The sequence below is a fragment of the Lepidochelys kempii genome, chromosome 6, assembly GCF_965140265.1.
Source record: "Lepidochelys kempii isolate rLepKem1 chromosome 6, rLepKem1.hap2, whole genome shotgun sequence".
Taxonomy (NCBI): domain Eukaryota; kingdom Metazoa; phylum Chordata; order Testudines; family Cheloniidae; genus Lepidochelys; species Lepidochelys kempii.
In genome coordinates this window covers 127,289,749-127,303,955 of record NC_133261.1, presented here as the reverse complement: position 1 = coordinate 127,303,955, position 14,207 = coordinate 127,289,749, and the positions used below count along the sequence as shown (strand labels likewise).

The window sequence follows — 14,207 nt, the reverse complement described above, 5'->3', positions numbered from 1 at the left end:
AGCGGCATGGTCACCTGCCAATGGTCCCGCTGACTTTAGTGGGACCACATGTGCAGTAAAGGGTCTATCCCAAGTGAGCAAGGGTATCGAAATACAGCCGCATGTGAGGTTGTCAGCTCCTTGGGTTAGCTTCATCCAGTTGTTGAGATAGTTGTCTTCTCATCAGAAAGTATATGTGTGGTATGTGAGTGGAGGGATGGGGGTGAAGATAGATGTGATGTCTATAGCAGATCTTCAGTGTAATCTTGACGAACCTGCTCAGATGTGCCATATTCACTCGATCTGTGCTATGCTGCTTTCATGGAAGTGAAAGTTTAGAAGAAACAACTCACCCCAAATAACAGGGGTAAGGTGGGGCCCTGGTCTCCCTCATTTTGTGGTGGAATGATCAGCTTTGCCAACCACACACAGGTCTTTGACACCAGCTGAGAATCTGGCTCACAATCAGCCTAGCTCGATTAGAACCAATGCCAACTTATCCCAGTTGAGAAACCAACCTGGAATTTTTATTCTATTTCTTACCTGCGTGAATTGACCTGCATAACAAACCATGCTATCTATGTCACAAATAAGACAAAAGTGTATGTACAATAGGCTGTTGTCTGAATAGCCTGGAAAATGATTGATTGTTTCTAAGCTACCTCTTCAACCTCTGTGAGAGGCAGGTTTGCTCTTTCACTCCCTGTACCAGTGGAGAAGACAGCATATTCCATCCATGGGGGATGGAGGGAATAGAGGTTTTTAAGGCCTGGCTTGACAAAACCCTGGCTGGGATGATTTAGTTGGTGTTGGTCCTGCTTTGAGCAGGGGGTTGGACTAGATGACATCTTGAGGTGTCTTCCAACCCTAATCTTCTATGATTCTATAATCAGAGTGCCTTACATTGATCTTGACTGAGTCCCATCTCGCTGAATGCTTGGGACGATGTGGGTGAGCTCTGAGGGGACCGTGTCCAGCCCTTGCTGGCTGGAGGTAGCTCTTAGCAGGATGAAGTCTGAGGACAGCGTGGGAAAGCGGGTGAAATGGTGGGAGTCGCATCCCAGTGGCAGATCAGCTAGGTGCTGTACAGCACAAGAAGCCAGTTGAATGGAGATTAGTTTGTAAAATGTAATTGAGAAACTTGGAACGTGCCTCACAAATGATCAATCAAAAGGGCTTCCTGGCCTCACTCAGTGCCAGGCTCACGTGAGAACAGAGTGAAGGAAAACAGGGTTCTCCATTGTTTGACCTCTAGCCATGTGGCAGCATTCTTCGGACTGAAATGGGTGGTGCCGTGTGAACAGAGAGTAACCTAACGTCCTGTAGGGTGTCTTTAACACATTCCCAACTGTCCACTCTGGGTGGACTCTTTTTTTGTTTCTTTTACTGCTAAAGTGCTGATTACTCTTTGGTGGTGAAAATTGTACAGGTTTACCTGCATGGGGGTGGGGAACGTCACCTTTCATTGCTTAAATTGGTATTTAACAAACTCAGCACGTACTTCAGAGTGACGAACTTTCAGTGTTTATTACCTGGAGGCCTTGTCAGTGTTAATTAGATGCTTGTTTGTCTGAAAACTCAGTGCTTTCATTAGGTCCTACCAACTCCACGTATTTCTCTTGCAAAGGCTGGTGCAAGCCATAGGGACTGCACAGCCTGTGTGGCTGCACTAAATGCATGAGGGGAGGTTTACAGAAGAGCCTAAGGGAGTTGGGAGACCAATCTCACTCAAAGGCAGCACCTCCCCACTAATGGTTTGCTCGTAATGGGACTGCTGCATTAGACACTTTTGAAAGGCCAGCCCCCAGGTGTGGTCCATATGACATTTAAAAGTCCTGCTTTCCCCAGACAACATAGGGCCTGAAAGTCAGTGGGTCTCTTTCTACTGACTTGCTTGGGGATGGGGGTAGCTTTGTCGAGTTTGCATCAACCAGAACTTCCTCTTGAAACAAGTCTCCCCTTTACAACTCTGCTTCTTTTCCCCCTTCAGAAGCTACCCACTTAGTGTCCTGCCTCTTCCACATGGCTGGAATTTGTGACACATTTAGACCAGAGCTGAGAAATGTAGTCAAGTTGGGAAAAAATCTTGCACGCTGTTGTATCTCTGGGAACAGAGAGTCACTTAAGTGCAGAATCAACAGAGACTTCTTTCTCCTGACTACATTCTGATCCATGCAAACATTCCTTCTCACAATGAAATCCCTCTCTGTCATTAGGAGATGAAGGGGGGGCTATTTCATATACTCACCCATCTGCGGTCTTTTTTACACTCCCCTCCTTTCAGTACCGATGTCTGTCTCTTTTTCTCTCTCCCTTTCTGCATGTGTGATTACATGTATTACGGACAAAAAAACCTAAGTTAAAAGAACGTTAAGGCTGCAAAGTCAAGCACACAGAAGTTAGAAAAGGCCAGAATTCACGTTGCTGGGCAGGGATATTTGCTGACAGCAGAGGGGTGAGTAGACTCAGGAATCTTGGGTTCCATTCCAGGTTTGTGCAGGGGGTGTGCTCTAGTGGTCACAGACTCTTCTGCCCCTATTCCCCCGCAAGCCCGACCCCTTTTGCCCTGTCCCCATCAGCCTATCCCTGTGCCAGTCCAGTCTTCCCCAGTTCTTGGCTCCTTGCCCATCCAATTGCAACATCCCCCGCCCCACCCCTTCCCACCCCTTCCCACCCAGGTGCCCGTCCCAGTCTTCCCTTCCACCCGCAGACTCCTTGTACCAATCCACCCCCTCTATTCCACCCCTTTCCAGTTCTTGTCCCTTGTTATTTCTGTCAGCCAGCTTCCTCCTCCCCCGCGCTGCCTGGACCCCAGCAGGGAGCACCGACGGCACCAGGGAGACAATCTACCGGCTCACAATTCCTGTGTCCAGCACAACAGCGCCCTGCTCCTCCGTTTGGAGGAGCAATTGCGGAGAAAGTCCCTGCTCAGCCCTGGGGTGGAGCATGCTCAGTACAGACAAAATCTTCAAGAATTTAGCTGCCAAACTCCAACAAATCTCTACTAAGTGTGGGCAAGCTGAATTTTTCAAAGGCTTACGAGTTGGCCACATTTGGGCGGTTTTTCACCGGACGGCATAAGGCACATCCCTGATACCAAGGTGACCTTCCTGACATGTTTCAAGGCCTTATTTCAAGGCACTAGAGCCTCACCAAAAAAGGTTGTAAGAATTTTTTCAAGGTGGGCAAAAGCAACATATCTTTTCCTAATCTTTCTCTTGAAAATGACTGACAATTTTTGCTGGAACTTTTCAAAAAACGTCAGCCTGAGGCACACACCTGGCATGGAAAATTTCAGTCTCAACAGCTAAAATTTGGCTAACTTATAAGCAACTGAAAACAGGGTCTTATAATGGGAAGTGTCAGGCAACCTTACCTGTAGACGCTGTACCAGCTCCACCTGTGATCTGTCTGCACACATAGATAAAAGATACTGCTGTAATTCTATACTGATATCGCTAGCTCATATTAGAGAGATAAAATTAGAATCAGAGCTGTCTATTTTATGCCACTATGTAAGCTGGGGTCAGTGCTTTTATTCTAAACCTTTGTTTTCCAGAGCTTTATGTCTGGATCATAAAAATTGAGGAGAGAAACAAAGCACATAAAAGAAGTTAGCAGCTGCAGCTGCTTTTGCTTTGTTGTGCTTGTATAGCTCATAAACAACTTTGTTTTCCAAAGTGAAAATATTCAGGCCAGCAGCACATAACACAGACTCTTCCCTTTTGCCTTCGGGTGTTTGCTTTAGAACACAGTAGCTGGTGTCTTTCCAATAATAACAGCTCATCAAGATTTTTAGGATGCAAACTCAGTGTGACTGTGCAACAGCGATATTGACCCACAGCAACTCTGTGCCTTCTGCAAACCTGGGCTCTGATCCTGCAAGCTCAGCCATGCAGGCAGCCCCCTGCAACCATGAAGAGCCAGCGGCAGGGCAAGACATCATGCCATGATAGACTGTAGTGGATCCCTAGCTGCCGTTCTGCTCTGGTTAGTGTATTGCACCCATCACCGGGAAGTCCCAATGACTTCCAGAAGGACACTGAGTGACATGAGTAGCAACTACCCTGAACTTCTTTCTGTCCCTCCCTTCCTTGCTCCCTCCCTCCTTTCTTCCTGGAAAAATGGCATGTGGATTTTTTAAAAATACATCTTTAAATGTGTATTTTGGTGTGCTGTGCCCTGGGCTTACATTAGTGAAGGCAGGTGGGAAAAAATTCACGTGGCACTTGGAGTGGAAGGGGGTGAGGTTTGTGGCAGTCCCTGTGGGAATTTGTTCTACAGTCTGGAAGAAGCCCCCCCAAAACACTCCTCTCCCCCACAGACAAGTTTTGCCCTTGCAGCAGAAAGCTCCATTATGCCTGAGGAGTGGAGTTATTGACCACGACCTTCATCCTGATGCTTTAGGTGATCTTTACCCCAGGCCCAGATCATTAAATGCCTTGGTGGGAAGGACCAAGGAGGAAACCCTGCTCTCATTGAAATCAGTGGCAAACCTCCCCCGGACTGCAGCAGGGCCCAGATTTCACACCCGACTTCTTGTGTCTGATGTGATATTCGCTGGGAAGCCAGGGTAGAGAGCAGGTCGCATGTGCTCGCAGCAGCCCGTGTTGCTGAGGAGATGTGCTGCAATGTTCTGTGCTGATTGCAGTTGCCTCAGGGCTGACGGTTTCATGTCCAGGCAAATTGCATTGCTGGGGTGGAGAGTACCCCATGCAAATAGGAGCAGTTTAAAAACAAAATAGTATTTCCTTCTCTCTCTCTCTGCCCCTCCTATGAGGTGAGTAACCTTGCCATTCCACACCCCTTCTCTTCCTGAGTTTCCTACAGACTCTGCAGTGAGGCATCCCACAGCCTAACCAGAGAACCGATGGTCAGCTTTCCAAACTGCCCCCAGGAACTGAGCTCCTGGCTGAATGTTCTCTGCAGGCCCAAACATTTGAGGGGAACGTACATTTTACATGGGGCCGAGTGTGCCGAGCGCGGGAGCAAACCCTGCAAGCCGTGAGCGCTCTTCCTGCAGTACATACGTCATCTGTAAGAAAGCAGAACGGAGCTTCACAGCTGAACCTTTTCTCTCAGCTCCTCCCCAGACTCAGCCATGCTTAAACCCTAATGAAGAAACGGTGTGGGGGATCCAGTTCTGCTGGGCTCTGGGAGTCTCTTGCGTCGGGGAGATCTTGGTACGGGCCTTTTTTATTCCTTTGTTAAGGGGCTGGGTTTATTTCCCCAGCAGCACAGCCCTCTGCTAGAAAAGGGTCACACATGGTGCTGTGGGGTTGTTCTTGCAATTCATAGAGCTTGGATGTAATCAGCGGTCGTGGGTCACCGGTGTGGTTAGATGTTTGGCTATGTGTGTGTGTTCTCCCTGTGTGCTGCCCCAGCTCTGTGCAGACAGCCAGCACAGCAGACCTGGAGCGAACCGCCCAATGACCACAAGATCCGTTAAGGTACGAAGGCGCCAGGCCAGGTTTATTGTTGACAAAGCACGGTAATAGCATCTGTCAGACTCTATGAGGATACTAAGACATGTATGCCCGCGACAACGGATGCAGCTCAGTGAATGGCAGGACTTTCCATTCCCCTCTCAGCTGGACAAAGACACTCCCTTTGAGATACCTCTTTATACCCCATTACAAACAAGTTAGTAGTGCCTCTGATATAGTCATTGCCCCCTGACCTGGCTAGTTATCACCTTGTCCATGTTGGTTCAATCAAAACATTTCTATTACATACTATCATCCTTATCTTTTAGGAGGGGTCAGTGTTTTCCTGCTATCCTTGGGGAATGTTTTTGTACCATCCTTGATATCGGGCTGTTCTGGTACCATTTGATACTGGGATGTGTTTGCGTGAGCACTCTGTGCCTAGCATTTCTTAGGCATGAGCATGTCTGCAATATCAGCCCTGTTCTTGCCAAATTCCATAAGCAGGTCCTGCCTCATACCAGGCCTCTGATACAAGGGCTTATGTCTCAGGCTCTCTTCCTGCTGCAGCTGTCCCTGACACTGGTCATTTCCTTTGGATTCAGCCGGGTCATGCCCCTGTGAATCACAACAAGCCATTGGTCCTGGACAGTATTCACCCCCTGTGGCTTGCTGATCCACAGCAGTATCCTCCTCCCATTTCTCTGTCCTTAAATACTACACAAGACAGACACCCCTGCTGTGGCTGGTGATGTGCTTCCAACAGCAATTGCTCCGGTCTGCCTGGAGTTACACTGGGGTAGCTGCTACACCCCTGTGACTGGGCCAGCACTGAGCCCCTGCGGTTTAAACAGACCCATTTGGGATCATGCCTGTATGTACTGGAGATCCCGTTCTTGTTGCACTCCCTGGGTGTGACCCAACTCCATTGATTTCTACTTAGATGATTAGCAGTTTGGGGCAGGGACTGTGTGTAGACACATACGTACAGCGCCCAGCACAATGAAGCGTCTAGGTGGGACCAATACATCCTGCTGACAATGGTGATTTCACTGGGGTGCTTTGGGCCTCTCACACATAGCCCTAACGCATCCCTCTGCTTCTGATTGCTCTTTGCCCCCTGCCCCACATCTCTGCTCCAGCAACGCCCCCGTTAGATGACAAACTCTCTGCCGATGACGTTGTAAACTCAACTTTAGTTTGCAGGCTCCCTGGGGGCAGGGACCTCGTGTAACTAGCACAAAAACCTCCTTCCTTAGAGGTTTTTAAGGCCCAGCTTGACAAAGCCCTGGCTGGGATGATTTAGTTGGGGTTGGTCCTGCTTTGAGCAGGGGGTTGGACTAGATGACCTCCTGAGGTCCCTTCCAACCCTGAGATTCTGTGAAAGTCCTGTGCACTCCTGACAGCGTGGTGTACGGTAAAGCAGTAGTAATGCCCTAGATCCTGCTTTCTTCCTGCCTCCCAGTTTTGCCTGCCTGACTTCAGGGGCCCTCTGAAGTGAATTTTCCCATTGATTTAAGTGGGAGCATGACTCAGGCATCTGCTTCCCCCTCCAACCCTGCAACTCACCCACACACGCCAGTCTAACTAGCTAGCCTTGGGGAAGGTGAGTCAACCTGTCGCTCCAACTCCCTCCTGCTTCACTTTAATTAGACAAGCGTGTGATGAACAGCCCTCCAGCTCCCAGAGTGGTTCCAACCCGCAGGCCCTGGGAAGAGTCATAAAGCTCCCTTTGCATTTGGATCCTCACTGGGCTTCCTGATTCTTCCGTGCTGCTGTCACTTCTTGTGGGAACGATTCACAGCTGGTCCCTCCTGCTTTTCCCCAGCGGGGTGACCCAGCCCCATTCATGGTAGTGTTGCCGTCAGTGGGAGCACGCCTGGAGCTTAAGCTAGCTGTTGGGGAGGTTATCCTGGAAGCTTTTCCACGTGGCCGTGATGCTCTTAGCATTAAACCTTGACCAGAGCCCTTTAAAAATGCCAGCTGGGGAAGACCCAGTGATAGCAGGAGGGGAGCTCACTCTCTCTCTCTTGCAGTCCTCCTTCCCGTGTCTGGCCTTTGCCCTCTCCCCTCTGGCAGCAGGCCAGAGGCGTCTCACAGAGGCTGATGAGGTAGCTGCAGACACAGAGCGTCCGGGACGCATGCTGACAGATGCAGGGGGAAGTCGGCATGGCAGGGACAGAGTGGCAGGGGTCTCTTTGTTACATTTTTCCACAGGGCTTACTTGTAACATCCCTGCGTCAGCCGTCAGCGCCTGGCCTGATTTACCATCGCTTCTCTGCAAGCCTTCAGATCTGTCCCCTTGCCGGGCCGTGCACAAGTCACACAAACGACATGTTGGCTGAAGCCCTTTCAGGGCGAGAGCCGACCGGCTGGCTGGGGCCTTTTGGTTACGCCCCAAATTCTGGCCCCAGCACACAGCCCAAGCAGCCAGGTGGCATTACTCTGGGGACTGAGGGCTAGAAACCACTGCTCCCAGGCTGCTGCTGTTGCAACCTCTGGGCTGGAAGAGCCTCCACATGGCTTCCCCTTTTCCCCTCTCAGAGCAATGACCAGGGGATCAGCCAGATCCCCATTGCACGGGTCTGCAGGGAGCTCTCGCTGGGTACAAACCCCAAAGCCTGTTTTCCCCTGCTTTTTGCACAGTGGAACTGCCCTGGCACCGTGTATGTGGATGGATACAGATAGTAGAGTATGCATCTGTGTGTGTGTAGATAGGGTGGGGTGTGGTCATGCAGGGAATACAAAATCCTCCTCTACATGTTTTATTTATAGTGTGCATTTCTTGTGCCATATTCGGTTACATTTCTTTCTACCACCCGGCTCTCCTCTGACATTGTGCCATGTGACACTTGCATTTAAAAGAAGACAGGCTGATTTCACCTTGGATATACCCATCTGCTATGCTGCTGCATTCTGCCTGCCAGGAACCTGGTGGGTCAAAGGAAACTGAACGCAAGGAACATGGATAGTACAAGCTGAGATCGCTGGGATTTGCTGACTATCCCAGCAAAGTCTTTTTGAATAGTTTAGTAGAGATGAAGTATTAAGAGGAGGACCATTGTTTCCTAAAGCCACAGGTGCAGATCCAGTTATAGCTTTGGGGCCAAATGCAGTACGGTCCTTGGGACAGAGACTGGGTTTCTCACTGCAAATTTGTACAGCTCCTGGTACAAAAGGGGTGTGATCCCTGATTGAGCCCCTCCATGCTCCTGGAACACAGTTCTTCTTATTATTTTCAAGGGGTATGTGCCTGACAAAGATGTGCATCTGATGGTTTCTCAATTCCTTTTATGCCTGAATGTGTGAAGAGTAGCAGGAAACTCAAGCTCGTCCTAGGATTTTCAAACGGCGTCTCTCCTGGCCAAGTCTGCTCAGGATAATTGGTTCCATCACATGACCCACAGTCACAGCTGCACAGTGTAGGGGCCGGAGAATGGCCCTGCACCCTGGAGCAGACCCCATTTGCCAGGACAGGCAGTGCGGTCTAGTGGAGCAGGCCTGAGAGTGGGAGCGAGGAGACCTGGGTTCTAGTCCTAACACTGCCCGGCTGGGTGATCGTGGGCACGGCCCTTCCAAGTCTCAGGTACTCATGTGGCCTCCATAGCTGTGGTAGCTGAGCCCCCATGGGGCTATGTGGGAATCTGGTACCTACCGTGCACCTCACATGGCGGGGAGTGGGCCTGGAACCCACAGCAGCCCCTCTCCCTGCTGGGGGTGGAAGAAGCCTTGAGCCAGCAGGGAATGGGGGTAAGGAGCTGGGGGAGGGGCTCTGGCACAGTGCGTACCCGAGGCCTGTTCTGGCTCCTTGGCCCTCCTGCTGCTGGGGCACAGGACTCACGAGGAGAGGCTGAGGGAACTGGGATTGTTTAGCCTGCAGAAGAGAAGAATGAGGGGGGATTTGATAGCTGCTTTCAACTACCTGAAAGGGGGTTCCAAAGAGGATGGCTCTAGACTGTTCTCAATGGTAGCAGATGACAGAACAAGGAGTAAAGGTCTCAAGTTGCAGTGGGGGAGGTCTAGGTTGGATATTAGGAAAAACTTTTTCACGGGGAGGGTGGTGAAGCACTGGAATGGGTTCCCTAGGGAGGTGGTGGAATCTCCTTCCTTGGAGGTTTTTAAGGCTGGGCTTGACAAAGCCCTGGCTGGGATGATTTAGTTGGGGTTGGTCCTGCTTTGAGCAGGGGGGTTGGACCTCCTGAGGTCCCTTCCAACCCTAATCTTCTATGATTCTATGATTGTAAACCCAGATCTGTGGGACCTGTGCTTGTCAACTCAGTGGTTTGAAACCTGCTCTTGAGCACCCACACTGCATTGTAAACCTAGGCTTACAATTGCTGTACCTGGTCTAACAGCCATGCTAACACGTCCACACTGCACTACACAGACTGTCTGACTCAGATGTGCAGCTTGAGCTGCGTCCACACTGCAAAATGACAGGGCTTGGGCCCGAGCCTCATGCTCTGACCCACCTCCCAGCAGGGTCCCAGGGCCCACATCCTGAGTGCTTGCAGACCCGAATCAGGCAGATCTGTGTGTGGACAAACGGGGTCTTGGGTTCAAACCTGAGTCAGATCCTGAGCTTAGTGTGCAGCATAGACATACCCACAATGACAATTACACACAAGGCAAAGCTAGTCAAAGGCAGGTTGTCTTAATGTGTCAACTGTGGCAAGTTTTGACAAGATCAGATCCATAAATTGGTCATTGCAATAAACAGTCATAACATAACTCTCCTTAGTTCATCAGGCACTAGATTTCATTGTGTTAAGGATTTGTGCCCCACTCAGTTAACAGCACTCGGAGCTGTCCATGCTTCCTTTCCATTGCAGTGACAGTTCTATGTAAGACCGCTTGTCTTTTCAAAATGCTTCCCACAGTGGCTTGCTCAGGATCTAGATTTGGATGTGAAATCTAAGTTAGCGTCAATCTGTCATTCACTCTCCCCTGAGTACTGGAGCCCTGTCTCACAGCAGGCATGCGTTTAAAAGCCTACTGCATTAGCAAGGAATTCTACTTGCTTCTCTAACCCGATGACAGAGTGCTCACAGCACCACCCTGATCGGGGACATGGCTGCAGGCTCAGCTGGAAGCCGTTCACCACTTCCCAGTGAGGGAGTCGAGCACCTGGTTAAGAATTGCCAGGCTAAGGTTATAACTGGGAGGAACGGGAAGGCTTCCCTGCTTTGCAGCGCCTCCTTGAGACGGAGCCACTCCACGTGTGAGGAAAGGGCTGTGTCTAAATGCCGATACGCTGCTCCTGGCGTAACGTAATCAGCAAACCAAGAATGAAAACAGGGACTGGGAAAGAGGATTTGCCCCCACCCAGTGTTTTCTTTCTTGCCGCAGTGGAGTGTTTGCACCATCATTTTGGTCCCATGCAGGGTACATGGGAAACCTGGGGGAAGGAGGGTACAGCCAGAGGAAAAACCCAAAATAAGGTAGGAATTGAATGAGGGAATATATTTTTTCTGCCAGATTAAAAATCCTGGAGCCTTGCGCTAGCTCTGCTGGCACTAGAAAGCCTGAGCGCATTGCTCTCATGAGCCCTGTACCGTGTGTGTAGCTCTAGGTTAGAAGCAGCTCTGAATTATTTAATGACTTGACGCAAAGCCCATTGACAGCTGGATCCTTAGAGCCACCTTTTCAACCTGCTTCAAACCAGCCTCTAAATTCGCATGTGCAGAATAATTGGCATGGCCAACCGTCTGCATGTGCAATTACCCAAATTGCATGCACAAACAGATCTTTGCATGTGCAAATCAAGTAGTTGGCAATCAGGCTCCTTGATTAGTGCAAACAAATGTTTGGTTTTTCAGTGTAAATGCAGATTTTCCAATCAGAGGCTGAGGTTATTCCAGGTGATATGTGGCTTTTACTCATTTTGTGCATAAAATAGCGCTAGTAGATTTGTTTAATCTGCGGGGGTTGGCGGGGGGGAGGATTTGAGTCAGAATAAAGTTGCCAATGTCCAGGTTTTCCCTGGTTCGTCCCTCTTTTGAGTGGCTGTCGTGGGAAGTCTGTAAGGATGCTCTGTACACCCCAGTTTTATGGGCTCAGGATCATGCTTGACGTCCTGGCTTTTTGTACCTGAGATGTGGCAACCCTAAATTACAAACAGCTTTCTAACAAAAGATACAGATGGAGGAGACACTTAACTTGCTGGCAACTAAAAGTTTTGAATTAAAATTAAATCTCCCCCCAGATTAGAAATGGAGCCGGCAAACAGAGAAACTCGGATTCCAGCTATATTATTAAGCAAACCAATCTCTAACAGACCACAGTTGAGCAATACTTCAAATGCATTGAATTACTCACATAATTTAGATTTATTAGAATAGTTCCTGTGTGTCTAATATTAAACATCAGAAAATAGGTTCTTAGTAATTAGTTAACCACACATAGAACAGTGAAACCAGTGTTTGCCTAGGCACTGACTCCGTGAGTGTTCCTGGGCTCATGCACCCGCCGAAAAAGCTAGGGAAAGCTCAGCACCCAGGAGCCACAGTCATAGGCAGCATGTGACTCTTGCATTTCGGGAGGCTGGACAGGCGTGCTGGAAGCTCCCTAGAAGCTCCCTAGAAGCCCTGTGACCCCCACCCCTGCTCCGGCCCAAGGCCCCGCCTCTGCTCTGTCTCTTCCCGCCACTGCTCCGCCTCTTCCCCCAAGGTCCCCCACGCCCACTAAGATACCAGGTATAGACCCACAGTCAATCACTGGAATATAAAAGATGTGTATAAATATGCTGAAAATAGCCTGCCCCCAAAACTGGCAGAGCCCCCCTCCCCAAACACACCTCTTCAAAAGCACCCACCAGCAAAAACAAAAGTCAGCACCTGTGGGTAGTTGCCTTAGAAAAACCTAAGATAGATGGGAAGGTACAATGGGAAGATACAGACACATGCAATACAAATCATCTTATGCGACTGAATCTAACAAGTAAAAATTAGCTCCCCGGACTTTAGTGGAGTTTTGCTGCTAGCTCTAGTGGGCCCAGGACTTGATCCTTAGTGTTTAACTTCAATACATCAATCAGCTAACGTTTAATTAAAATTGTCTAATTAGGGTGGAAATTCAGCGAGGGCTTCTACATGGGCTAGGCACCACTCAAGCCTCACGTGCAGGGCCCAGGAGGTGCATGGGAGCTCTGCCCGGGAGTGATTCTTTTTTCACTCCCAGGTCCGATCCTACAACTGGATCCATGCAGGCAGCCCTCTGGGCAGGCGTGGTGTCCCAGTGCCTTCAGAGCGTGAGCCAGGCCGATGGGCCTGATCCAAAGCCCACTGTAGCCAGTAGAAAGACTGAAAGGGCTTTGGGACTAGGCCGTGATGCCTCTCATGCAGCGCTCTGGGTGCTTTGCAGAGCTGAATATTACTGTATGACGACCGTGTATGCAAACATGGCCAGTGTGTTTCACAGCGCGAGGGCTCGGTCTGCTGGATTGCCTCTAATTGCACTTCTTGGCTGTTAATTAAGTAGAACTGGATTCTTAAAATCTATTTACTAAGGTCTAATATTTATTGACTAATCTAGAGATGGATCCTTGTACATAGCCATTCATATCCCAGCTAGTATATTCTAATAAGCAATTTGCATCTGATTTAACATTCAAACAGCTGCTTCATTAAATCTAAATGCGATCCTTAGCAGAGCCCCTTCCTGTAAAGCCAGGGTGAAGTGCCGCACAGGCATGCTCACTGCCAACAGTGGCAGTAGATGCCATGGGGAAAACTGCAGCTCTGGCAGCTTGCTCCCACGCAGAGCCTAGGACACAGCACTCACAAGCTTAATCTGCTCCAAGGCTACCTACTAGCTGTGGGATTCCTTGTGCTTCGGGCCAAGCTTCCTTCAGTCTGGGCTCTGACCTAGCATCTGAAGTCAATAGGATGCTTTCTGCTGACCCCAATGAGCTTTGGATTAGGCCTTTGGGGCATGCTGAGAGCAGTTTGCATGAGGCTTTTATGCTGGGGGATACGTCATAAATAGCATGCACATCAGTGCCCAAAGCAGGCCTGCTCAGTGCAGTCATCCCACCCCTCTTTCAGCCAGCGTGAGGGGCACTGCAGGTTTCTAAGCCCATCGCGGGACCCTGCTTCAGAAAGCTGGAAGAAAAGAAAAAACAACGTGCCTGGAAAGGGAAGAATCCCCCTTGCACTCCTGTGAAAGCTACTTAGGTCTCAGCACGTTGAATTGTATGACTGGAAGGAACCTTGAGAGGTCACCTAGTCCAGTCCCCTGCACTCACGGCAGGACTAAGTATTAACTAGACCATTCCTGACAGGTGTTTGTCTAACCTGCTCTTAAAAATCCCCAGCGATGGAGATTCCACAACCTCCCTAGGCAATTTATCCCAGTGTTTAACCACCCTGACAGTTAGGAAATTTTTCCTAATGTCCAACCTAAACCACCCATGCTGCAATTTAAGCCCATTGCTTCTTGTCCTATCCTAAGAGGTTAAGGAGAACAATTTTTCTCCCTCCTCCTTGTAACAACCTTTTGGGGAAGTAAGAGGATGTTGCACACCCAGTATTGCTCTCTGGAGAAGATGGGTGCCCCCCCCACACACCCCTTCTTTTCCTACTTGCTAGCCAGAGCAAGGGGGCGCCAGTGTTGTGTTCAACTCCTAGTATAGACCGTCCGCAACTCACTACCCCTCCCTCCCCCACCCCAGCAGGGAAGGAGTGGGTGAAGGATTGTGCCAGAGAGGGGTTTCTCAGGGTCACAGCACCTCCTAGTGTCACATCCGGGACATGGGTGGTCTGGCCTAGTGGGTTCTAGTCTTCCAGATCCTTACACAGGGCC

At 49.7% G+C, this 14,207-nt stretch overlaps 1 protein-coding gene across 1 annotated transcript in view; it reads left to right on the top strand.

Moving 5' to 3' along the window:
- Positions 1-8,175: 8,175 nt before the first annotated feature.
- Positions 8,176-14,207, top strand: part of FRMD6 (FERM domain containing 6) — a 108,554-nt gene continuing 102,522 nt past the window's right edge. Inside the window, exon 1 of the mRNA XM_073350155.1 lies at positions 8,176-8,991. The gene's annotated coding sequence lies outside the window, so the exon portion shown is untranslated. The remainder of the gene's footprint in view (positions 8,992-14,207) is intronic.